This window comes from Neofelis nebulosa, chromosome 1 (genome assembly GCF_028018385.1).
Source record: "Neofelis nebulosa isolate mNeoNeb1 chromosome 1, mNeoNeb1.pri, whole genome shotgun sequence".
Taxonomy (NCBI): domain Eukaryota; kingdom Metazoa; phylum Chordata; class Mammalia; order Carnivora; family Felidae; genus Neofelis; species Neofelis nebulosa.
Window position 1 is genome coordinate 228,352,181 of NC_080782.1, and position 27,726 is coordinate 228,379,906.

A 27,726-nucleotide genomic window follows, 5' to 3' on the forward strand; every position below is an offset into this window, starting at 1 on the left:
AGTAGGACACAGCTGCCTGGGTAGAGTAGACTCATTGAGGACATGTGGGATGGGGCATAGCTGAGAAATATGTGGAGGATCCATCCATGGGATTTGATGACCTAGGGAAAGTGGGATTGAGGAAGAGCATGAATAACATTTCCATGGGGTTGTTCTGAGTCTGTTTCTAGCTTAAGCAAGTGGTTGGGGCATGGTGCTCCCAGAAAATATGGAGGAAAAACTGTTTTAAGAAAGCTAATAGGGGGGCGCCTGGGTGGCTCAGTCGGTTGAGCGTCCGACTTCGGCTCAGGTCGTGATCTCACGGTCTGTGAGTTTGAGCCCCGCGTCGGGCTCTGTGCTGGCAGCTCAGAGCCTGGAGCCTGCTTTGGATTCTGTGTCTCCCTCTCTCTCTTCCCCTCCCCTGCTCATGCTCTGTCTCTCTCTGTCTCAAAAATAAATAAAAACATTAAAAAAAAATTTTTTTTAAAAAGCTAATAGGTTCCATTTCTTTCTCTTTTAAACGAAATAATAAACATTTTTTGAGCAGTTTTAGGTTCACAGGAAAAATTGAGTGAAAGGTACAGAGTTCCCATACACCTCCTACCGCCCCCCCCGCCACATGCACAGTCTCCCGTACTATGGATGTCCTCCACCAGAGTGGTGCATTTGTTACAGTTGATGATCCTACACTGGTACATCATTATCACCCAAAGTCCATGGGGTGTTGTACATTCTATGGGTTTGTGCAAATGTATAATGTGCAAATAATAGCCATTGCGATATCATACAGAAGAGTTTTACTGCCCTAAAAGTTATCTCTGCTCCACCTGTTCATCCGTCCGTCTCCCCAACTCCTGGCCTAGATTCCATTACTACATTGGAACATACTGCATTTAAGGATCTTGGAGTATGGAAGTCAGTGGTGGTAATTTTTAATTAAAAAAAAATTTTTTTTTTTTTTAAACCAACAGGGCCCTTAGATCAAAGAAGCCTCATTAAGTAAAGCTGAATGAAAACGGGCTGCTTATTGGAAGGTGGCAATCTGCAGAGGGACGAAGCCTAGTGCTTTGCCATTCTCCTGGTGTCCAAGTCCGTCCTGCCACTCTCTTGCTGCTGTGTTGGAGACTCTCTGTGGTCTCCAGAATTTTGAAGAACTGCATGGTAAGCAATTCTGGAGCTGGAAAGAAGGGCTGGTAGTTCCCAGATGCAGCGACCTCAAACTCTTGTGCTTTTCAGAACTGGTGTCTGCTTTTCAGGAGCTTTTTCGTTGTTTTGTTTTGTTTGGCTTGTTTTGGTCCCTTTCCTGGGGGCCAAGCCACCAGCTTTGATTTCACTTTGCTGTCACGTACCTGCTGGTGGCATTCCTCATCTGTCTCCCAGTTGGCTGTTCTGATTTGCTGTAAACTTCGAAATCCTGTAAACCCGCTTGTTTAACCTAAGTCGCAAATAGTCGCAAATAGGTCCTATGTGATCTTTTCTGTACAGACTTGATAACATCCATTTTGGCAGGTACAGCTCTTTTTTGCTTGTTGGTAGTTCTCAGGTTTTGTACAGTTGGAACTGCTGGATAGTCAAATTTTATACACAGATCATCTCATTTCTCTTGGGGTCCATTTATCTTCTTGCCTTTTCCCTCTTTCTGACTGGTCCTGGAGTTATGTAGAAAGTATGTATTGTGGCCTCAGGAATATCTGTCCATCGGCTCTGTTGGGTGAATTGTAGCATTTCATGCTGATTAGGAAGAAAATGATGTCATAATTTTGATTCCTAATGAGACGCTAATATGTTGAGATGGTTGAGATACTGTTTTTTTTTCTTTTTATGTGAACATTTGTCCTCTTTTTTCCTTCTTTGTCTCTGATGATTTTCTGATATGTTTTACTTTTTTTTTTCTTTTCTTCTTTTTTTGGCACCTTTTACTTCTACAGTGAGGCATGTAGGAGGAATAAGTAAAAGTATAACCACTTGTTAGTAATAAAAAATAGTATCTTTGCATTAAGTTAACAGTGTTCAAACTGCTTTTGCACACATCCTCTCAGTATGAAAAGCAGTGATTTTTCTTTCAGTTTTGCAGAGGAGGAAATAGGATCAAAGTGGTTGATTACTTGAAGGTCACATTAGTGAGGAAGCTAGCATTCAGTTCCAAGTCTTCTTCCTCCACGTCCCTCCTCCAAATATTCATTATATCGTGTTGCATCTTTTCCTGGAGGCACCAGTTACATTGTGGGCCCTTCCAAACTTACATAATAAAATACCACACTTGTGGGGTGGTCTATAGCATCTCTCCAAGAAAATGCTGACGATGTAAAGAAGAGAGTGTGGTGGGGTGCCTGGGTGGCTCAGTCGGTTAAGCGTCTGACTTTGGCTCAGGTCATGATCTCTCACGGTTTCTGAGTTTGAGCACCACGTCAGGCTCTGTGCTGACAGCTCGGAGCCTGGAACCCACTTTGGATTCTGTGTCTCCCTCTCTCTCTGCCCCTCCCCTGATCCTGCTCTGTCTCTCTCTCTCTCCTTCAAAAATAAACATTCAAAAAAAATTAAAAAAAAAAAAAAAGAAGAGTGTGGAATGCTAGAAACGTACGCTGTAATCTTCCCAAGATTGTTTTGACATTCTCTGACGACAGTCTTATGAGTTGCTTACCGTTAAAATGTTCAGTCATGCTCTTACTATTCAGAATAGCACGTGGAAAAAAAATGTGTAACATTTTAAGTCTACCTTAAAAGTGGCCCAAACGCTTAGGTGTATTTGTTAGATCCTCTCTTTGCTGCTTTATTGCCTGTTCTTCTTCCCTTTCACTATAAAATATCAAATAGGCAATAGAATAATAATTCTGTCTCCAAAGGTGGTAGCAAGAAACAGTAAAAAATGTATCCTGTCTTTTTATTAAAAAAACAAACAAACAAAAAACAATTCCATGGGCGCCTGGGTAGCTCAGTCAGTCGGGCTTCTGATTTTGGCTCAGGTCATGATCTCACGGTTCATGAGTTCAAGCCCCATATTGGACTCTGTGCAGATGGTGCAGAGCCTGCTTGGGATTCTCTTTTCCTCCTTCTCTCTCTGCCCCTTCTCTCTCTCTCTCTCTCTCTCTCTCTCTCTCTCTTTCCCTCTCAAAATAAATAAACTTAAGAGAAAGAAAAAAATAAAAAATAATTCTAAATCTCCACTGAAACTTAAGAAATCATAGCCAATCAGCATTGACATTCTAGCTGAAAAATCAAACTAGATGAGTGTTCAAGAGGACCATATCCCAGGGATTTAAGTGAACGTAAATCAAGCCTATCCCAGTGGCCTATTAAGTATAAATCCCAATGACACCAGTTTACTTCAGCACCTCCTGTCATGAGCACAGTGCTGCCTATTATAGCCCTGTCTTGGTGTAGGCAAAACATATCACTTTTAATCAGGACCTTTTGTGAAATTCAGTACTAATGTAAAAAGTAATGAAACTGGTTTTGGAGTTCTGTTTTAAAATGAGATTGTGTGTATACTTTATGCACGTGGGGGTTTTGATATATTTGTGGGATTTTATTGGATGAGACTCAGGCAGTCATTATGTAGTTTGGGCCACAGTTTACCCAAATCCACAACTGTTGACAAAGATTAACTTCAAATATTCTGGTACTTAGTTGTGTATTATAGGGTAAATTTATTAATCCAGTAACATTTTCAGGTAGTAGGTTCTATTACATTCCTATTAAGGAGGGGTCATAAAATCAGTTTTATGAAAGAGTGAATTTCAAATTCTGTGGACCTTCTAATGGATTTGAACACACAGAGATTCTGGAGTATTAGTAGATTTTAATACAACTTCAAATATCAGATGTGGGGGTGCCTGAGTGGCTCAGTCGAGTGTCTAACTCTTGATCTTGGCTCAGGTCATGATCTCATGGCTCGTGTTGGGCTTGTGCTGACAGTGTGAAGCCTGCTTGGGATTCTCTCTCTCTGTCTCTCTCTCTCAAAAATAAATAAACATATATAAACATATAGAATAAATATCAGATGTGTTCGTGCATGAAAAGACTTCTATTTCTGCTTTCTTTCAGAATGCTCACAGTTGTTGAATCTATGGATGTTTTTTGAATGTAATTATTTGCTTTGACTGAAGGAATCTTATAGTTTGTATTGTAAAAATAGCTGATTCCAAGAAAATAAAGCTCAAAAATATTGATCGATAATACGTAAAATTGCCATTGGTTGGTTCTAGGATAGAAAATAGATCTCATTAAAAAAATAATCTTTCTGGACATTGTTCTGTATTTTCACCTTTTTCTTAGTGTAGAAACAAATGATATTTTTAAAACAGTACTTTCTCCCCTATGCTACAACCATCAGAGAAAATTGATATGTTTACATGAATCAGCATTAAGTGGAAGAAAGGATCTGAAAGGCAGGCAAAATGCCGGGGATGGCACAAAACTATGCCTGTCCTTCACTGAGTATGGGCTGTTGAAAGGAGATTATCCTATATAATTGGGCCTGGGTTTTGTGTGTGATGTCCTAGCATTTTATATTATCAGGGATTCTAATTTCTTTCAAGACATGCATGTACCAATGGCACATTATTTTCCATCTCAAATTTAGATAAAAACCTAAAATTTTGTTAGTGGGAGACATTATTTGTAAAATCCCTTGAAGACAGTGATGAAGCAAATTATTATAACATTTGGAGTGAGACTTTTTCCACTGTATTTTATTGTGATAAAACACACAAAATTTACCACTTTAGCCATTTCTAAGTGTACAATTCAGTTGTATTAAATTCATCACGTTGTGCAACTATCACTACCACCCTTCTCCAGAACTTTTTCACCCTCCCAAATTGTGACTGTGTCCCCATTCAACAGAACTTCCCATGCCCTTTCTTCTAGTACCTGGTAGCCTCTGTTCTATTTCCTGTCTTTATGAATTTGCCTATGCTAGTTACCTCATATAAGTGGAATCAAAATTTGCTTTTATTTTTTAAGTTTAAATAAACTTGTTTTGAGAGAGAAAGAGCACACTTGTGCGCACAAGTGGGGGAGGAGCAGAGAGAGGGAGATGGGGAACCTCTAGCAGGCTCTGTCCTGCCAGCACAGAGCCTGACTCGGGGCTGGAACCCGTGAACCTCGAGATCATGACCCAAGCCAAAATCAGGAGTCAGACGCTTAACCAACTGAGCCACCCAGGCACCCCAAAATTTGCTTTTTTGTGTCTAGCTCATTTCATTAGTGTAACATCTTCAAGTTTTATCCATGTTGTAGCATGTATGAGAATTTCTTTCCTTTTTAAGGCTGACTAATACTCCATTGTGCATATCTACCACATTTTGTTTACCCAGTCATCTGTTGATGGACACTTAGGTTGTTTTTCTCCTTTTGGCTGGTGTGAATAATACTTCTGTGAATATTGGTGTACAAGTACCTGAGTACCTGTTTTCAGTTCTTTTGTGTGTACATCTAGGGATGCAATTACTGGGTCATTTTAGTAATTCTGCATTTAATTTTTGAAGAGCTTCCAAGCTGTTTGCCACAGTGGCTGAACCACTTTATAGTCTCACCAACAATGCACAAAGATTCTCCTTTTTCCACACCCTTGCCAACACTTGTAATAGCTATCCTAATGAGGGTGAAGTGGTATCTCATTGTGGTTTTGATTTGCATTTCCCTAATGACTATTGGTGTTATGATGTTATCATACAATCATATGCTTGTTGGCCATTTATATATCTTCTTTGGAGAAATGTCTTATTCAAGTGCTTTGTCCCCTTTTGAATAGTATTGTTTCTTCTTTTGGTTGTTGAGTTATAGGATTTCTTTATCTATTTGGGATATGAATCATTTATCGGATATGTATATATATGTATTTATATATATGTATATATATGTACTTATATATGTGTATATATGTATTTATATATTATATATATTTAATATTTTTATATATTTATAATTATAATTGATAATTATATATTTTTTATATTTTATATATTTTATTATATATATAATTTATTTATAAAAATTTATTTATTATATATATTTTTATATATGTATATATATGTATTTATATATATGCATTATATATATTTATATATATTTTCCACCTACTTCTGTATGTGATTTTTCACATACTTCTGTATGTGATTTTTCACATTTAAGAGTTACTTCTGTGGAATTTCATAACATTTTGTCATAACATTTCCACCTACTTCTGTATGTGATTTTCCACCTACTTCTGTATGTGATTTTTCACATTTAAGAGTTACTTCTGTGGAATTTCATAACATTTGGTCATCTAAATAAAGGGAAGCACATGTTTTTCAAAACCCTTTTGTTTTTAAAACCAGTCTTAGATCACATTAATTTTGAGCCAATCATGGTTAGATTAGAGGATATCTAGCCGGCATATATCAGTGTGTGATATAACTGTCAGTGAAACAGCATTTCAACTGCAAACAAAGTTAGAAGGGACATTTAGCTTTTTGTAGGTTTAGAAATTTGGATCACTGAAGAAAATTAGCTGCCATCACTTCAGAGTCTGTTTTCTCAGTGTCCTCCTAATTTAAAAGCTTTCATTTGGGTTAAGAGAGTTGTAAAGCACCTAAATTAGAAATAGGAAGTTTTAAGACTTGGTTCCAGTTCTGCTTTTGACATATTGATATATTGATAGTGTTGAAAATCCAGCAGCAACTAAACCAAAAAACAAAGACATTTAAAAAAGTGTAAGACCCAGCGCCTGGATGGCTCAGTTAGGTCAGCATCCAACTTCTGCTCAGGTCATAATCTCAAGGTTTAGAAGTTCAAGCCCTGCCCCAGGCTTTGTGCTGACAGCTCTGAGTCTGGAGCCTGCTTCAGATTCTGTCTCCCTCACTCTCTCTGTCCCTCCATGCTCAAGCTCTGTCTGTCTCAAAAATAAACATTAAAAAACAAAACAAAACAAAAAGTATAAGGCCTTTGGAACAGAAAAACAATGAGAAATATTTTTAGTCTCGCTTATATGTGGAATCTAAAAAAAAAAAAACCAGTGGGGCACCTGGGTGGCTCAGTCCATTAAGCATCCAACTCTTGATTTTGGCTCAGGTATTCATCTCAGGGTTACTGAGATTGAGCCCACTTCAGGCTCTCTGCTGACAGCATGGAGTCTGCTTGGGATTCTCTTTCTCCCTCTCTGTCTGCCCCTTTCCCACTTGTGCCCAAGATTTCTCTCAAAATAAATTAAAAAATTAAAAACAAACAAACAAACAGAAACAAAACCAAGCTCATAGGTACACAGAATAGGTAGGTGGTTGCCAGAGGTTTAGGATGGGGTGTGGGCAAAATAGGTGAAGAGTGTCAAAAGGTGTACAAACTTCGAGTTACAAAATAAACAAGTCATGGGATGTAATGTACAGCATGGTGGTATAGTTAATAATACCATATAGTATATTTGAATGTTGCTAAGAGAGTAGATCTTAAAAGTTTACATCATAAGATAAAAATGGTGACAGATGTTAACTAGACTTGTTGTGGTGATCATTTTGTAGTGTATACAAATATTGAATTATTGTGCTGTACATCTGAAACTAATATAATGTTTTATGTCAATTATATCCCAAACAAGGAGATTTATAGGAAGAATAGATTAGAGAGAAAGAATAGGATTAGAAGGGAATGACCAGGAGTCAGTTTCAAGAAATGAAAGTCTAGGGGCGCCTGGGTGGCTCAGTCGGTTGAGCGTCCGACTTCGGCTCAGGTCATGATCTCGCGGTCTGTGAGTTCGAGCCCTGCATCGGGCTCTGTGCTGACAGCTCAGAGCCTGGAGCCTGCTTCAGATTCTATGTCTCCCTCTCTCTGTGCCCCTCCCCTGCTCATGCTCTGTCTCTCTCTGTCTCAGAAATAAATAAAACAAAAAAAAATTTTTTTAAGAAATGAAAGTCTAGGCAGAGTTTCTCACCTACTGGCACTTGGGGCCAGATAATTCTTTTTTTTTTTTTTTTTTAAGTCTTTATGTATTTATTTTGAGAGAGAGAGAGTGAGCATATGAGTGGAGTAGGGACAGAGAGAGAGGGAAAGAGAGAATCCCAAGCAGGCTCCGTGCTATTAGCACAGAGCCCTACCTACATGGGCCTTGAACCCACAAACTGTGAAATCATGACCTGAGCTGAAACCCAGAGTCACACACTTATAACCGACTGAGTCACCCAGGGGCCCAAATAATTCTTTGTTGTGCACACTGTTCTCTGAGTTGTGGGATGTTTAGCAGCATCCTTGGCCTCTATGCACTAGATGCCACTGAGGCCCGCTCCCTCTGGCCCGCTTCTGGCAACCCAGAATGTCTGCAGACATTGCCAGATGACTGATGGGGGGCAAGGTCACCCCCTCTTCCCTCACTGAGAACCACTGGTCTAGGATGATGAGAGCCTGACCTGTGTTCTAACAGAAGAATGGTGATGAAAAGGGGAGAAAAAGTGAAATTTTGAGTAGAGGAGAGGAAGACAGTTTCTGATACTTAAAATTTATTAAGCATCTACTATTTCTTGGGCACCAGCACTAGGAAACATAGTCATTTAACATAATTAGTAATAAATATTTATTAAATGCCAATTTTTTGTGAAGGATTGGAGCTACAGACGTGAACAAGATAGTCACATCCTTAAAGACTTTGTTATTTAATAGAGGAGGGACATATATACAAACAAGTTATGATCCAAACTGAAAATAGTAATGTGTATAAGGTACTGCCTGAGAAGAGAATCCTATCTACGATACCTGAGCTGCACTTGAAGGATAAATAGCAGTTTCCCCTCCTGTGGTGGCCTTTGCAGGGGAGGTGGTGAACTGCCCGTGGTCTTTTTTATAGATCCTAAGATGAAGACCAAGTTCATGCAAAGCTCTCTCCAGGCTGTCACCTCTGTCCAGGGAATAAAACTCTCAGACCATAATTATACCTAGGACGACTACACGGGGCAATTGTGCATTTTCCTGCAGGCTTCAGTACAGCAATTAGCACCTGGCAAATCCCAGAGCTATGCGATTTTAGCGCTAGTTTATTTATTTCACATACCGTGTTAAATCATCCTCAGTGCAAGAGGATTAGGACGTGCATATCTAACTCCCGTAATAAGTCAAACTCTGCCAAATTATATCATTAACACTTTGTTGATTTTGAAAAATTAAATAAGAGGCATATTTGCATCCTGTGGTTAACAGTTTCTTTATTAACCCGTAGGCGTACTGTAATGGAACCTGGAAACAGATGGAACCATATGGCTTTATTTGTGGGGTGGCAATATGTTGCTTAATCTCATGGGAGCACTATTTGCTATTATGTAAGAAAAATACAATTAATCCGTGGCAGTTTATGTAGTATATATTCAACAGGAGTGATACCCTTCATCCTTCCTTAAGTATTTACATTTTAAACATTTTGCAAATTGAAAAAGAAAGTAATGAACACCAAAGAAAATTTGCCAATGTATCTATCTTAAACTGCCCTACATGTACTTTAGCTCTGCTATTTCTTCACTGGCTTCTGTCCCACTAGAAACAATAGTGTTCAGACTTGCTGATGTCACTACCCAGTTATTTAATTTGACTAAATGCGATAGGTGTATTTATTTAAGATTTTGTTCAGAATTTTTTTTAAAAGGTCAGTATGGTACTTTTACATTGCAGGGGATGTTGTGTGATATGATTGTAAAATTAATTAACTTATCAAGAATAATTATTTACATATGCTAAAAGCCATGGAGACTCTTAAGATAAGATGCAAAAGCTATTTGCCCTTTCAGTTCACAGAAAATAATTCACTGTTATTCATTCTGTTTCATCTCATCTGATGTTTTGTTTTTGAAAAACATAAAATGTTCAACGTGCTAGTAACTAAATGGTTTTTAGTCTTAGTACATTTCAATTACTAAAGACTGACTCACACACCAGAATGGCTTCTGCTGCGCATGCCCTCCTGGCAATATGGTTTTGAAAGGGTCCCTTGACACTGGAGCCTGAGACCTTAAATTGCCCCTCCTTCTTGCCATTTCAACTGTTCTTTGACAGGAGTTTCTCAACCATAGTTTTCTCTTCCTTTCCTCTTCTCCTCCCACCCCCATTACTTTCTGGGAGCTGTGAATGACTCTGTGAGCCCATTCATTCATTTAGTAAATATTAAACAAGCTAGGCTCTATTTTGTGTGCTGGGGTACAGCAGTGAACAAAATGGTCAAAAAATTCACATCCTAATACAGTCAATGTTGTGGGGAGGAAAAAGAGACAATAAATAATAAAAATAAGTAAAATACAAAGCAATCTTGAAAAGGGAGAACAAAGTTGGAAGGCTCACACTTCCCAGTCTGAAATATCCTAGAAAGATACAGTAATCAAAACTGTGGAATTGGTGGGGCGCCTGGGTGGCTCAGTCGGTTAAGTGTCTGACTTCAGCTCAGGTCACGATCTCGCAGTCCATGAGTTCGAGCCCCGCGTCGGGCTCTGGGCTAATGGCTCAGAGCCTGGAGCCTGCTTCCGATTCTGTGTCTCCCTCTCTCTCTGCCCTCCCCCATTCATGCTCTGTCTCTCTGTCTCAAAAATAAATAAACATTAAAAAAAATTAAAAAAAAAAAGATTATAAAAAAAAAACAAACTGTGGAATTGGCAAAGGATAGACACAAAGATCAATGGAATAGAATTGACAGTCCAGAAATACACCTGAGCATCTGTGGCCAATTGATTTTTGACAAAGGTGTTAAAACCATTCACTAGAGGGGCACCTGGGTGGCTCATTCAGTTAAGTGTCTGACTTCGGCTCCGATCATGATCTCGTGGTCTGTGAATCTGAGCCCTGTGTCGTGCTCTGTGTTGACAGCTCAGAGCCTGGAGCCTGCTTCAGATTCTGTGTCTCCCTCTCTCTCTGCCCCTCCCTTGCTCACACTCTGTCTCTCTCTCTCAAAAATAAATAAACATTACAAAAATAAAATAAAAAATAAAAACATTCAACAGAGAAAGAATAGTGTCCAACAGATGGTTCTGGGACAACTGGATAGCCACATGAAAAACAGTGAAGTTGGACCCCTACCTCATACCTCAGGTAATGTATAAAAATTAACTGAAAATGATCAATGACCTAACTATAAGAGCTAAAACCATAAAACTCTTTGACGAAAACATAGGGGTAAATCTTAATGAGCTTGGATTTGGCAATGGATTCTTAAATATGATACCAAAAGCATATGTATCAGAAGAAAAAGTAAATAAGTTGGACATTATCAAAATTAAAATCTTTTGTGCATCAAGGAGCATTATCATGAGAGCAAAAAGGCAACCTGCAGAAGGGGGAAAATATTTGCAAATCATATATCTCTTTATCCACAATATATTAAGAAAAAAAAAAACCCTCTTATAATGCAACATAAGAAACACCTGGTGGCCCAGTCACTTAACCATCCAACTCTTGATTTTGGCTCAGCCATGATCTCACAGTTCATGATATCAAACCCCACATCAGTCTCTGCACTGACAGCATGGAACCTGCTTGGGATTCTCTCTCTGTCTCTGCACTCAACCCGCTTAACACATGTGCATGAGCTCTGTCTCTACTTTTCTCTCTTTCAAAATAAATAAACTTTAAAGAAAATAATGCAGGGACACCTGGGTGGCTCAGCCCGTTAAGCATCTGACTCTTGGTTTCAGCTAGGGTCGTGATCTCATGATCTCACGGTTCATGAGTTCAAGCCCCACATCAGGCTTCACCCTGACACTACAGAGCCTGTTTGTGATTCTCTGTCTTCTTCTCTCTCTGCCCCTCCCCCACTCGCTCTCACTTTCAAAAATAAATAACTTAAAAAAATATTTAAAGAAAACAATGCAACGTAAAAAAACCAGCACAATTTAGAGATGGGTAAAGTATTTGAGCCAACATTTCTCTGAAGAGGAAGTACAAATGGCCAATAAACATGTGAAAAGATGCTTAATCGCATTAAGTGTTAGGGAAATGGAAATCAAAACACAATGAGATACCACTTTCCACCTACCAAGGTGGCTGTAATAAATAAACAAAAAATAGAAAACAACCCGTGTTAGTGAAGATTTGGAGAAATTGGAATACATATTTTTTTTTAATATTTATTTATTTTTGAGAAAGAGAGAGGCAGAGCGTGAGTGGGGGAGGGGCGGAGAGAGAGGGAGACACAATCCAGAGCAGGCTCCAGGCCCTAAGCTGCCAGCAGAGTCTGACATGGGGCTCAAACTCACTTGAGCCATGAGATCATGCCCATATGATCCAGCAATTCCACTCCTAGGTATATACCCAGAAGATTTGAGAACAGAGGCTCAAACAAATACTTGCACACAAATGTTCATAGCAGCACTATTTATAATAGCTCAGAAGTAGAAACAATTCAAAAGTTAATTAATGGTTGAATTTATGAGCAAATTGTTATATATGTGTGTACACACACACACACTCTCTCTCTCCCTCTCTCTCCCTCTCTCTCAATGAAAAAATATTAGCCATAAAAAGGAATGAAATACTGATATGTACTACCTTGTGGGTGAACTTCGAAAACATTTTGTCAAGTGAAAGAAGCCAGACAAAAGGCCAGGTATTGTATGATTCCATTTATATGCAATATGCAAAATAGGTAAATCTAGAGAGATAGAATGCAAATAGGATGTCATCAGGGCCAGGCACCTGGGTAGGGGGCAAGAGCTGGAAATAAGGACAAATTGCTTAATAGGTTTGGGGTTTTATTTTGGAGGGGTGGTAATGTTTTGGTACTAAATACTGGTAGTGGTTGCACAGCATAGCAAATGTACTAAATGCCACTGAATTGTTCACTTGAAAATGAATGACTTTGGGGTGTCTGGGTGGCTTAGTTGAGCGTCCAACTCTTGATTTGGGCTCAGGTCATGATCTCAGGGTCGTGGGATTGAGCCCCACATTGGGCTCCACACTAAACATGGAGCTACTCTCTTTCTCCCTCTCTGCCCCTCTGCCCTTCACCCCTGCTCACGAGTTCTCTCTCTAAAATTAAAAAAAAAAAAAAGAATAGTTTTATGTAATGTGATCTTCACCTTAACAAAATTTGTAAGAACAGGTAAAGTATGTGGTGTGTTAATCATAAGTTTGCTGAGGGGGAAATAAAACAGAAAAGGGTGATAGGAAGATGAGAGAGGGCTTCAATTTAAAATAAAGGAGAGTAGGGGCACCTGGGTGGCTCAGCCGGTTAAGCGTCCGACTTACTTCGGCTCAGGTCATGATCTCGCGGTCTGTGAGTTCAAGCCCCGCATCGGGCTCTGTGCTGACGGCTCAGAACCTGGAGCCTGTTTCAGATTCTGTGTCTCCCTCTCTCTCTGACCCTCCCCCGTTCATGCTCTGTCTCGCTCTGTCTCAAAAATAAATAAACGTTAAAAGAAAATTTTTTTAAATAAAAATAAAAAAAATAAAATAAAGGAGAGTAACATAGCCCTGTATGTTAACTAACTAGAATTAAAATAAAAACTTAAAAAGAGTACACTTATCTTGATAAGCAATGAGTCATGAATAGAATTGTTGAATCATTATATTGTACACCTGAAACTAATATAAAATTGTATGTTAATTATCCTGGAATTAAAAATTAAGCAAATAAAAAATTATAAATAAATAGATACAGTAAATAAATAAATAAATAAATAAATAAATAAGGCAAGTAAGGCTTTGCTGAGATGACAGGAGTAAATTTCTGAAGGGGATGGGTGAGGGAGACGGCCACGCACATACCTGATGGAAGAACACTACAGAAACAGAAATGCTCTGGGGTAGTTACATGCCTGGCATGTTCAAGGCAAAGGAAGGAGGCAGTTGTGGCAGAAGTAGAGAAAGCAAAGGGGACAGTAGAAGGAAGAGAGATCGGGGAAGTGGATGCTCAAGAAGGGTCATTCAAACGTGCCACCAGGGTTGAGTATATAGTACTGCAGAGCCTTGTAGACCACTGCAGAGACTTTTATTTGGAGTGAATAAAACCTTTGGAGAGTTTTGAGCAGAGAAGGATCATGAAATTGATTTGTCTTAATAGGGTCGACCAGACCTGTGTTAAGAACAGACGAGGAGCAAGTGCACAAACAGGAAGACCAGTTCGAAGGCCATTATAATAATATAAGGAAGTGTTGTTCTGGCTCTGCTTTTTCCATACGACACAGTTTCACCCACACTGTCATTTCCTTTCCCACTTAAAGATGCTGATAAACTTGGGACTAAATCCCTTTGCTTCAGCCCTGTCGTCTGAGCTCCAGATCCTGTACCTAACTGCCTACTGAATTCCACTTTGATACAGTGCTTCTCCTGAACGTCTACCCACCATACCACTTGAAACCCAGTATATCCAAAATAGACTTCATTGCCATCTATTCAACCCCTGACTTCAATTCTCCTGAATTTGCCATTTTAATGAATGACATACCATCACCTATGTGCCCAAAATCTGGACTCTTCCTACTCCCTTAGTCCCAAGAGTCAAGATTTTTTTATATTTTAAAATCTTTACTTTTTCATATAGATTTCAAAATCACCAAGTCAAGTTATACAAAAAAATACTACTGCGAATCCTGTCAAAATGGCACAGTGTCTACAGATTTATTTGGGGAGAACTGAAATCCTAACAGTTTTGAGCCTATAAATTCATAAACCTGATATAACTCTTCACTTAATTTCTTTCTGCAGTGTTTTGCAGTTTTCATTATAGAGTTCTTGCCCATTTTTTAAATTAAATTTATTCCTAAGTTTATTTCGGGGGGTTTGAAAGTATTGTAAATGCTTTTACTTACTTCATTTTCCACTTGTTCGCTGCAACTTAGTAGGAATAGAATTGGTTTTGCACATTTACCTTTTATCCTTCCACTTGCTAAATTCACTAGTTTCAATTTTTAAAAAATAGATTCAGTAGGATTTTCTTTGTTGTTATTTCTGTTGTTTTGAATATAAACAGTTTTACATCTTCTTTTCTAAGCATTATGCCTGTTTTCTCCCTCTTGCTATATTGCACTAACCAGGACAATGATGAATAGAAGTTGTGTGGGTGGATTTTCTTGCTTTGTTTCCAATCTTAGTGAAAAGTACTTGATGTTTCACCACTAATTATGATGTTAGGTATAGGCTATTGTGGCTGTCCTTTAAAGACTATGGAAATTTCCTTCTATTCCTAGTTTGCTGGGAGTTAATAATTTTTTTAAAACTCATGGATGGGTAGTGACTTGTCAAATGGTTTTTCAGCATTTATTAAGATAATAATATGGTATTTTTCCTTTATTCTGTTTATATGGTGAAGTATGTTGATTTGTTTTCAAATGTAATGCCAATCTTGGATTTCTGTGTTAAATCCTACTTGGACATGGGTATTAATCTTTTTAATACTGCTGGAGGTTATTTGCTTATATTTTGTGAAGGATATTTATATCTATGTTTCTAAGTGGTCTCTTCCAGGGAAAGTTTTTAGTTGTGAATTTTAGTTTAATACTGCTGGAGGTTATTTGCTTATATTTTGTGAAGGATATTTATATCTATGTTTCTAAGTGGTCTCTTCCAGGGAAAGTTTTTAGTTGTGAATTTTAGTTTAACAGAGATAAGGCAATTCAAATATTCAATTTCTTTCTCTGTAGATCAAAAATTAATTATGTTGTATACATCTGTGTAACCCACACTCTTATTAAGACCTAGGACATTTATATCACCCCCAGATGTTCCCGCTAATGAACTTTGGATAAATACCTCTTTGTAATTTAGGCTCTATGTGAACTGAACAATTATAACTGAAAATGAGTTGTAGTATACCGTTTTTTACCAATCACATATTAGCTTTATTTTGTTATCATTTATTAAAAATTTTAAAAAAGAAATTAAAAAAATAGATATTCTGTTAGGTTATCAAAACAGGTTATCAAATTCTGCATTTTTTTAGTATTTAGGAAAAAAATATTTTGGAACTTCTCAAGATATCCCACATTCCTTAAGTTGATGCCAGATTTAAAACAGACAGACATGAATATATTTTAAATTTCTTGCTTTGTGGTAGACTCATTTGAATGGCAGGCTGAACTTAAGCAGAAAAGGGCTTTGTCATAACATAGAATACTATGCAGCAGTTAAAAAGAATGAAGGAGATTTATACTATACTAACATAGAAAATAACCTTAAGCAAGTTGCAAAATGATAAAATATTTTTATTTTTTATATTATATTAGAGCGAGAGAGCATGTGAGTTAGGGAGAGAGGTAGAGGGGGAGAAAGTGAGAGAGAGAGAGAGAGAGAGAGACGGAGTCCTAAGCAGGCTCCGTGCCCAGTGCAGAGCCTGACTTGGGGCTCCAACCATGATCCAAGGATCATGACCTGAACCAAAATCAAGAGTCTGACGCTCAAATGACTGAGCCATCCAGACACCTCTGATTAAATAATTTAAAAAATACAGACTAATACTATAATTTTTTGTAAGGATCTATCTATGGATGAACATGCAGAGTAAAATACCTAAAAATAAGCTCAAACTTGTAACAGTAATCATAGGAAGAAGTACATGAGGATTTGGGGATTGTGGTTGATGATCAGATAAAATTTAACCTTATCTATAATGTTTTAATTTTTGGAGGAGTAATAACTTGATGTGGAACGTATGTAATTAGAACTGTAAAGTGACTTGACTGATTTACATATGACTAGAGGCAAAATGCAACTAGGTCTTGTTTTTAGTTTTGTTTTAGCAATTACTCTTGAACTGTAGAAAACCAGCTTGTAAAATCTGTACAGAGAGTGCTCTAAATCTGGTTGGTTTTGTTTTGTTTTGTTTTGTTTTGTTTTGTTTTGTTTTGTTTCAAACTATGGCACAAGAGAGTACCGCAAGTGAAGTAAAAATGCAACTTAGAATTAAAATTAAAAATTGAATATTACTCTACCACAGAACTTTAAAAATAAAATATTTAATAACATGAAAATATCATTCATTGAAATAGGAAGAATATAAGACATATCTATGAACTAATGCTATTTTAAAATATGTTTATTTATAAAAAAAGGTTTAAAAATCCACAACAATGTTAACAGGGATGATTATCTCTGTGTGGGTAGACAGTGATTATTTGAGCTGTCTGTTTTCATATTCAGGTGTGTTTTTTTCATGAACACAAATTTTTTTTTAAATTTTTTTAATGTTTTTATTTATTTTTGAGACAGAGAGAGAGAGAGACAGAGCATGAGCAGGGGAGGGGCAGAGAGAGAGGCAGACACAGAATCTGAAGCAGGCTCCAGACTCTGAGCTGTCAGCACAGAGCCCGATGCGGGGCTCGAACTCACACACCACGAGATCATGACCTGAGCTGAAGTCAGACTCTCAACTGACTGAGCCACCCAGGCGCCCCACATATTATTTTTTAAATCAAGGTGAGAAAACCCCCTTTCTATCCCAATTAAAGAAGGAAGGAAGGAAGGAAGGAAGGAAGGAAGGAAGGAAGGAAGGGAGGGAGGGAGGGAGGGAGGGAGGGAGGGAGGGAGGGAGGAAGGAAGGAAGGAAGGAAGGAAGGAAGGAAGGAAGGAAGGAAGGAAGGAAGGAAGGAAAGAAGGAAAGAAGGAAAGGCTGGACAGGGCAGAGAAGATCAGAGAAGATGGGAAATTCTTAGCGTTTGCAAACACGCTATAGGGAGTTCGGTACATCTTTTAAGTGAGAATGTTAGTCGAGATGTGTGTTAGAAACTTGGCGAGTTGGAGAAGAGGTTTGGGAGGGATGGAGGGAAGTGAGCAGGATGGAGAGGAAGAAATGGTTTTGAAATATGTTTAGAAAGTAAACAGTCCACAGGATTGGTAACAGGGTGGGTAGGACTGGAATGAGAGAATGAGGGAGAGGTTAATTTTCTCTTTTTTATATTTTTCAACTTAAAAACAAATCATTTCAGATCTATTTTGTAACTGCATTACTCTTTGATATAGACAGAACTGTGATTCTTCTCTTTCCATGACAAAAACTCCTATCTGAGCCCTTTGGTTTTTGCTAAGGTGGTTTAAAGTAACACTAAATCACAAAGTTTCAAGCTGCCCAGGAAAATGCTATTTCTTTCAAGTGGAGTACAGAAACCAATATCCAAATCCTTCTATTATCTTCAGCAAAAACAACCACACAGGGTAACATTTCCTAGGATAACTTAACAAAAATAAAGCACTTTATTCTTTATTCTTTTTTTTATAAACTAAAAAAAATTTTAATGTCTATTTTTGAGAGAGGGAGAGAGACAGAGTATGAGTGGGGGAGGGGCAGAGAGAGAGGGAGATACAGAATGTGAAGCAGGCTCCAGGCTCTGAGCTGCCAGCACAGAGCCCGATGAGGGGCTCCAACTCACAAGCTGTGAGATCGTGACCTGAGCCAAAGTTGGTCACTCAACTGACTGAGCCACGTAGGCACCTGGTTCCTCTGGTTATTTAAATTCATGGTAAACACATCTTCCTCTGGAATTCTATTTCATTTTTATTCAACAATAATCAAAATACAAATTTTTCAAGATCTCGTGACTATTGAACAGAATTATGATTGATGTTAAACCAGTGGTGATGTTGACACAGAGTGCGATTTTTACCCCCCCAGGGGACACTTGACAATATCTGGTGACATTTTTAGGTTGTCACAACTTGCACGGGGTGTGCTACTGACATATAGTGGATAGAGGCCGGGGATGCTGCTAACCATCCTATAATAGACAGGACAGCCGCCACACAAATTGTTGTTAAAATCAAAGGGGAAAAAATGCCGTAGTGCTGAGATTGAGAAATCTGTGTTAGACCCTCAAGAGATATGGAGATTCATGGGACTTCCCATTTTAGTAAGGGGTATATATCCAGAAAATTACAATACTGTTTACAGTAGAGGAATAGTTGATACATATATGGATGTAGAGCATTGGGACTCATTGGACAAAGGATGACCTGGGAAACTGAGGAGGGCATGGATTTGAGGACTTCAGGTTGATGGAGCAGTAGAGGGATCTAGCTGGTTAATCTGGCCTAATGCCAACAAGTGCTGGCTGAAACGGACTGCAGGAGATGGGGTGGGTGGCAGCTAGGCAGTTTGGAGTCCCTCACTACCAGATCATGGAGAGAAAACAGGCAGCCATCATTGCCACGAATGTGAAAGAGAGATTGACATAAACAGAGCAATCATAAATCACAGCCAAGGAGATTCATGGGGTAGTAAATGTATCAGGGGCTTAGAGCACTGCCATCTTTTTAATGGGTTGGCTCAAGATTTCCAGGGAGACTTCACGCAGAGGTGAAAAGGGACCACAGCCTCAGAGGAGGTGAAGTTCTCTGCTAGGACCTGAATCAGTGTGAGGCCACACGGGGTAAGTGACATATGGGAGGTATAGTGCACCATGAACAGTTGTAGAGATCACATTCAGGTAGGGGATCAGGAGGGTTCTGTGGAGGGCACTGAACTTCAAAGAGGGGAGATTGAGGTCAGGAAGTCGAAAAGGCGCGAATGAAGACACAGGACCAGGGAGGGCTATAACAAATAATTAACTCTTAGATGCTCACTCAGTGTTCCATGTGTTGCTTGTAAGTTTATAACTTGTGTTTAGTGGATGCTTAAGAAATGCTTCTTCTTGGGGCGCCTGGGTGGCTCAGTCGGTTAAGCGTCCGACTTCAGCTCAGGTCACGATCTCGCGGTATGTGAGTTTGAGCCCCGCGTCGGGCTCTGTGCTGACTGCTCAGAGCCTGGAGCCTGTTTCAGATTCTGTGTCTCCCTCTCTCTCTGACCCTCCCCCGTTCGTGCTCTGTCTCTCTCTGTCTCAAAAATAAATAAACGTTAAAAAAATTTTTTTTTTTAAATAAAAAAAAAAAAAGAAATGCTTCTTCTTAATCTTTTTTTTCATTGTTTTGAGGCCCTTCTGATTATAGATTAGAACCTTTTTCTTAATCTTTTTCTTTCTTTCTTTCTTTCTTTCTTTCTTTCTTTCTTTCTTTCTTTCTTTCTTTCTTTCTTTCTTTCCTTCCTTCCTTCTTTTTTTTCTTCTTGAGTCAGAGAGAATGAGTGCCCACTCAACAAGTTGGGCAGAAGGAGACAGAAAGAGAGAATCTTAAGCAGGCTCTACACCCAGTACAGAGCCCCACACAGAGCATTGTGAGATCATGACCTGAAGTGAAATCAAGACTCAGATGCTTAACCAACTGAGCCACCCAGGCACCCCTCCCTGTTTTTGCTTTTTTTTTTTAAACCTTTTTTTAAAATGTTTATTTTTGAGAGAAAGAGCACGTGTGTGAGTGCGGGAGAAGTAGAGAGAGAGGGGGACAGAGGATCCTAAGTGGGCTCTGCGCTGACAGCAGAGAACCTGATGCGGGGCTCAAAGTCACGAACGTCGAGATCATGACCTGACCTGAAATCAGATGCCCAACCAACTGAGCCACCCAGGCGCCCCACCCCTCTTTTTCTTAATCTTTGATTCGACTTTGGTTCTTAAATTTTGTTCTGCTGAGAGATATCATTGTTAATTAACAAGAGGGAACATGTTATACATGTCCTCTGAGATTTTGTTTTAAATTGATTAAAACATTTCATGATGTAATAGTTAATACTTTCAAAAGAATATGTGATATATGTGTATAAAAAAGAATATGTGGGGGCGTCTGGGTGGCTCAGTCAAATGTCTGACTCTTGATTTCGGCTCAGGGTAACATCAGTCCCAAGTTGGGCTCTGTGCTGACAGCGTGGAGCCTGCCTGGGTTCCTCTCTCTCCCTCTCTCTCTCTCTCTCTCTCTCTCCCTCCCTCTTTCCCTGTATCCCTCCCCAACTTGTGTATGTGCTCTCTCTCTTTCCTCTCTCTCTCTCAAAGTAAATAAACATTTTAAAAAATTACTAATAGGGACCCAATAAACTCAGTAAATAAATAAGTAAATTGCATTAATTATTTCTCCCTAAGGATTGAAAACTAGTCTAGGATATATACTGGGCTGTGAAATTGGCTAGATCTTGTGATATGCAAATTTCAACTTTAAAAAATGATGGCTAAGTGTTTCTGAAGTGTATAATCCATCTATTCCTACCAATTTTGGTTAATCACATTCTCATCAACACTTGTTATTTCAGACAAAATAAACCAAATGAAGATATATTAATTATTTTTACATACGTTCTAATTTTTTTTTTTAACGTTTATTTATTTTTTGAGACAGAGAGAGACAGAGCATGAATGGGGGAGGGGCAGAGAGAGAGGGAGATACAGAATCCGAAACAGGCCCCAGGCTCTGAGCTGTCAGCACAGAGCCCGACGCGGGGCTCGAACTCACGGACCGTGAGATCATGACCTGAGCCGAAGTCGGACGCTTAACCGACCAAGCCACCCAGGCACCCCACAATACGTTCTAATTTTACAATTAAAAATTTCTTACTGAATAAAATGCCAGACTTCTAGAAGACTGGAGAACACTGAGTTATCCTGTATTCAGTTGAGAGCTTGCTTAGGGAGGTCTTCACATTTTCTTTGCTTAAATGTACATCTTCCTTGTTATTCTGTATGCTTTATTACTCAAGTGTGCAACTATTGATCTATCTCAGTTGTGGCTTGGCGTTTGATTATTTTATAGTCAAGCATTACTGAGAAATTACTTGCTAAGTAAACCTGAAACTTACTGAGAAAATAGCTATGTTGTCCTCGATGTAGTATGACACATTTCATTCCAGAAACATTGAAATTTTTATGGACATTTGGTGATACCAATTTTAAAGCTCAAAGGTTTGGTTAAATGTATATAATCAGGCTGTTTGATGAAAAGTTTTGGTTGAATATTTTTTTTTAAATGTGGCCTTATAGACCCAGCCCTAAATCTTAGACCGATTTGTAAGAATTTTACTTAGCTCATTTTTGTAGGTCTTGCCGCCATTTTTAAGGTGGAGACTGTCTTTCCTGATATTTTCTTTACACTTACTAAGGTAGTGCTTCTGTATGCTGGTGTATCCCCTCCTGGCTTCTGCTGTGTTTCACGAATCCATAGCATGTAAAAATCTACTTGTTAGTCTGAATATAGTGACTAAACTACATAGGAAGAATTTTTGTTCTGCACAATGATTAACTTCATTGTTCATGGCTATCCTCTTGGTTAATGGGTGATCAAACATAACCTTACAAGGCACTTTTCTTTTTTTTTTTTTTTTTTTAATTTTTTTTTTCAACGTTTTTTATTTATTTTTGGGACAGAGAGAGACAGAGCATGAACTGGGGAGGGGCAGAGAGAGAGGGAGACACAGAATCGGAAACAGGCTCCAGGCTCCGAGCCATCAGCCCAGAGCCTGACGCGGGGCTCGAACTCACGGACCGCGAGATCGTGACCTGAGCCGAAGTCGGACGCTTAACCGACCGAGCCACCCAGGCGCCCCTGCAAGGCACTTTTCTTATGCCTGACGTAGGTGGCTCCAGCTTCATCTTTCAGGTCAGCGGTACAGTCAAGCCTGGTCACCCAATAATGCTATTCTGTATATATTTCAACAAAATTGTCATCATCACGGACAAAAATTTTTCCAGCATGGTCTTGCACTTTGTCATTCTTTTGGGTGTTTTTCTGGCTTGAGCATATACAGAGCTCATTACAGTGGACAAGCTCACGTTTACTCCGGCACAGGTTCAGTTTTTTGTTTTGTTTTTAGATTCTGGAATTCTTTCTCAGCAGTAGGAATCCACACTGTACATCTAAAGAGCACTTGCTTGCACAATGGGAGAGTAGCAGTGAGCAGATGTGACGCAGTGTAGAAGGAGTTGATGAATTTACCCTCAGAAATACTAGGACTCTAGTAGGTATCATGTCCTCAGTTATATCTGTCTGCATTTGCAGACTGGAGAAAATGTAACAAGTTGGAGCAGCTCAAGTTCATGCACGGAAGTCCATCCAGTTCAGGTCTAGGGAACAGGGGAACAGTCCTTTGGGTGTCAGTGACAGATTGTGGGTCTCCCCAGACCTGTACAATGAAGAAAACACATTGCTTCTGGGCTGGGCCAGGCCAGGGTTTTAGACTCTCTGTGATGAAATTACTGTTGCCACCTATGTTTAAAATAAAGATAAAATAAAACAAAACAAAACAATACGCTCCCATAAACCATTTAGTAAAGTCAAAGCTAGCCCAGCAGGTATCCTTTATTACATTTTGAAGACTAAATATTTTGAAGCAGTTTAATGGCATTGTGTCCTGACTTAAAATTCTTTTGGGGCGCCTGGGTGGCTCAGTCGGTTAAGCGTCCGACTTCAGCCAGGTCACGATCTCGCGGTCCGCGAGTTCGAGCCCCGCGTCGGGCTCTGGGCTGATGGCTCAGAGCCTGGAGCTTGCTTCCGATTCTGTGTCTCCCTCTCTCTCTGCCCCTCCCCCGCTCATGCTGTGTCTCTCTCTGTCTCAAAAATAAATAAACGTTAAAAAAAAAAAATTTAAAAAAAAATTCTTTTAATTCCTTGAGTAATGAAGTTGTTTGACCTGGGAAGCTACTGTAGCACACAGCACAGCACCCAGTAGCATGGTGGAGACTGAATCTAAAAATTTTGAGAATTACCTCAGGATGACTTCCCGAAGGATATTTTTAAGGGCTTTTTAGAAATAATTCCTACATTTTGTAGTGCACCTGAACACAAGGAAGGGTAGTAACATGTTTTTCTGGTAGCAGGTATGTGACCATTCATTCTTCTATATAGATTTGTATTTCTCAGAGGACCAAAGTGAGAAAGAAGAAAAGTAAAAGGCCATTTATTGTGTTTACCATAATTATAAGCTGGAGTTATGGAAGTTAATTAAAAAAAAATTTTTGAGGGGGCGCCTGGGTGGCTCAGTCGGTTAAGCATCTGACTTCGGCTCCGGTCATGATCTCATGGTTCATGAGTTCGAGCCCTGCATCAGGTTCTGTGCTGACAGCTCAGAACCTGCTTAGGATCCTCTCTCTCTCCCTCTCTCTCTCTTTCTTTCTCTTCCCACCCCCCCACCCACTCATGCTCTCTCTGTCTCTCTCAAAAATAAACATTAAAAATTTTTTTTCATGTGCCTCATTATACATTACTTGTGCATTGACATATGAGACGTTCTGAATGAAAAAATAGGGAAAGTTGTGAAAAGCCATGTTTCTGTCCTCTGTGTAATATGGTTGTGATGTAGTGTCCCTACTGTGCCACCAGATCACATTTCCCATATTTGGGCTGAACTACATTTATCGAGAGAGAGAGGGAGGGAAGGAGGGAGGCAGTGGTGGATGGAGGAGGGGGTGTGAAGAAAGAGAGAGGGAGGGTGGGGAGAGAGAATATGAGAATGAAAGTTTGTATTTGTTGAAGGGAAGCTTGTTTCTGTTGTTCCCAAACACTACTCAGGGCTAAAAAAAAATGACATCCAAGCTGTCCTGAGGTGACTTTACAACAATGGGAAGGTGGGAATATACCTCATTACCTACAAAACCAATTTTAAAACGTGAGTTTTTTTGTTTTGTTTTGTTTTGTTTTTTTAAGGGAAAATATCCCTTTCCCAAAATTCAGCTAAGCTGTTCTACATGGTTATCATCTGATATTTAGAATTGTTATTGGTTTTCTGAAAGACATGCTGGGAACATTTTTAAAAAGTGGCTTATTGACTACATCAGTAAAATAATGTATTGCTTACAAAAAGGCTGGAACAGTTACAAATTCTTAAAAGTTTTAAGGTTTGGTGTTTTGAAGGGCAAAGAGTTTTGAAGGGCAAGGGTATTCATTATTGCCCAACAAAAACATTTAGATAAGATGGGCAGAATATATTTTTTTAAATGTTTATTTATTTTGAGAGAGAGAGAGCATGGGGAGAGGGGCAGAGAGAGGGAGAGAGAGAATCCAAGCAGGCTCCGCACTGTTAGTGGAGAGCCCAACGTGGTGCTCGATCTCACAAACCATGAGATCATGACCTGAGCCAAACTCAAGAGCTGGATGCTTAACTGACTGAGCCACTCAAGCGCCCCTTACATTGTTTTAAATTAGAATTGAATTTTAGAAGTAGGAAGGTAAAATGAATTCTCTTAATTAAACTAAAGAGTCTAGATTGTTTCTGACCAAAGAATCAGATACCTTTAGGAGTAAACTTTGTGAAGTTTAGCAGTTAACTGGGAACTGCAACATAAAGAACTTGGTAAATACTTATGAAATGGAAGGATATTTATTCCTGAAAAAGCTGCATACAATCAGACTTTTGTAAATTGAATAATACTTTTACATTTATCATGACTCATTTTGTAGGACGAATAGTCTCTCTCAAATTTATATTTGTGGTAATCCCAGATTTTCATGGGTCAGGATTGCTTGGAGTAAGAACACCTTTAAGATGCCTTGTGTTGCTTAAGATCTGGTTTATTCTTTCTGAGGTTGCTAACGTACAGAAAAGTTTAATTTTTTTTTTAAAGGGCAGCAGTTATTTGCCAGTTTATAAACAATTCAGTAAAAATAGATTTAAGGATCTTGAATTTGTAATTGATAAGTCATGCATGCTGAAATAGTTGGCTGTGATCCTTATTCTCTTTGAGAATGCAGAGTGTCTTATAAACACATTAAGAGTTACAAATATATCCGGGCGCCTGGGTGGCTCCGTCAGTTAAGCTTCCGACTTTGGCTCAGCTTATGATCTCATGGCTCATGGGTTCAAACCCCACATCCGGCTCTGTGCTGACAGTTCAGAGCCTGAAGCCTGCTTCAGATGCTGTCTCCCTCTCTCTATGCCCCTCGCCTGCTCATTCCCTCTCTCTCTGTCTCTCAAAAATAATTAAACATTAAAAAACATTTTTTTTAAGTTACAAATACAGAGAGAAGAAAGAATTGCACTGTCAGTAATATGACGGTATACATTTGTGCCTAGTGAAATTTCAATCAAAGCACTCTAATGCAAATAATAAACCATGCTAGAATTAGGTATAAATTGAGAATAGGCTCTAAGTAACACATAGTCTACCTTTTTGCAACCTGTTTGGGTCCCACTGTGAGTAAAGGCCTACTTTGTTTTTATAATCCTGGCTCTCTGCTGAATTCTGGGTATGCAGTTAAAGTTTTAGGACAAGTGAGAGCTCTTGATGAATGAAACAGCTCATTCCTGTGTATAAGATTGTTGCTACCTACTGGCTAACTAGGAATGCAAGATTTATCTTGGGAGTGAAGGGAACTTGGAAGCACATTTTAGAGGGATGGCAGACCACTTTCAGAACAGATGTGGGAAATCCAGTCTTCCCATAGTTTTAACAAGAGATGAACCAAGATATTAGTACTCAGAGAGACTAATTATATGTACTTCTTCAAAATGTGTTGAGAGGGGGCCCTGAGTGGCTCAGTCAGTTAAGTGTCCAACTTTTGATTTGGGCTCAGGCCGTGATCTCACAGTTTGTGAGTTTGAGCCCCGCATTGGGTACTGCGCTGACAGCACGGAGCCTATTTGGGATTCTGTCTCTCCCTCTCTCTCTGTCCCTACCCTGCACTAAATAAATAAATAAATAAATAAATAAATAAATAAATAAATAGCATTTAAAAAAAACAAAAAATAGCATTTAAAAAAAAACAAAAAAATGAGTTCAGGAAGGATGGGGAAAATAATTAACATTCAAGCATGAAAAATCAGTGCTTGTAATAAGTGGGCAAAATCCTTTCCGCTTTTCTAGAGTTCACTTCCCAGTTTTCTGTTGGGGTCTCTCTGACTCTGGAGGTAATTTTCAGTTTATACAAAAAAAGTACAGAAGTAACATGTCTTTCCCTGTTCTCTCCAGGCACCATTAGTTCTTTTCCGAAAACAATGAATGTTGTCAGTTTCCTGTGCAGCCTTTCAGAGTAATGAAAGTATTTATCTCTGGCCCCTTCCTCTAAGCTATTATATTAAAGTGTTTAAAAGACAATCAAGTTAATCACATTTTTTTGTATGGAACACAAATACTGTGTATCACCATCAGAATTTCTTCCTTCTTTCCTAACTTCTGAGGGCTGAGTGCATGTGCGTCACAAAAAAACATTCAGAGGTGTTATTTTTTTTCCCCGCCTAAGGGCACTGCCTACTTTAATAAGAACGTGACCAACTTATATTTTGAGAGTTTATTGTAGTGATATTTTTGCACCTCTTAGGGATAGGTGCCCAAGCACCGGCTTGGCTGTCCTGCTTCTTTTTCCAGCTCTGGTCATTTCCTCTTGTCATTAAGGGGAAAGAGTCCAGTGGTGGAGGAGCCAGGTTTTTGGACTTAAAAGGGAGCAATGTTCATTTTCCAAGAGTATATCTAGTTTTTCCTGAAGTTCCTCAGAGTGGGACCCTCCAAGGGTTTTGTTGTCAATCATGCTCTATGGGAGTTTGCCTTTTGTTTTTTATCCCATAATTCAGAACACGCTCCTGCCTTCCCACCCTCTCCCTACTTCCTATCTTTTCCTTGCTTCTCAGATCTCTCACCCCTGCCCCTCCAGTCGTACTCAGACTTCATCAAGACATCAGATCTTTTGGAGGGAATACTCTCATTCTTGCTGTGACCAGATGGACAGGCCTGCACTACCCTCTTTCTCTCCTCTTTCCGTTCGTAGGCTGTTCCACTTCCTATCTTTTGCAACATGAATGTTTTCTTTGTACTGATTAATTCTTCTTAATCTGTAATATGCTCTTTAGAAGCCCCTTCTTAAAACAAAACAAAGCAACAAAACAGTAGTCCACTGATCCACCTTCCTCCACAGCTACCGCCCCTGTGAGGGCTCCCACAGTCTCTCACATGAACTTTACAGCATCTTCTAGTTGGTTTCCCTGCTTTCTCTCCTCTCTGATTTATTCTCCATACGAGCTGTTGTGATCATTGAAAA

The 27,726-nt window shown here is 39.1% G+C and overlaps 1 protein-coding gene across 6 annotated transcripts in view; it reads left to right on the forward strand.

Moving 5' to 3' along the window:
- SMAD9 (SMAD family member 9) overlaps positions 1-27,726 on the forward strand; it is an 81,397-nt gene that overhangs the window by 9,734 nt on the left and 43,937 nt on the right. For 4 of the 6 annotated variants that reach the window (XR_009249568.1, XM_058687181.1, XM_058687192.1 and 1 more), the window contains one exon: positions 951-1,140. The exons of the other annotated variants lie outside the window; for them this stretch is intronic. The gene's annotated coding sequence lies outside the window, so the exon portion shown is untranslated. The remainder of the gene's footprint in view (positions 1-950; positions 1,141-27,726) is intronic. 6 annotated transcript variants of the gene reach the window in all.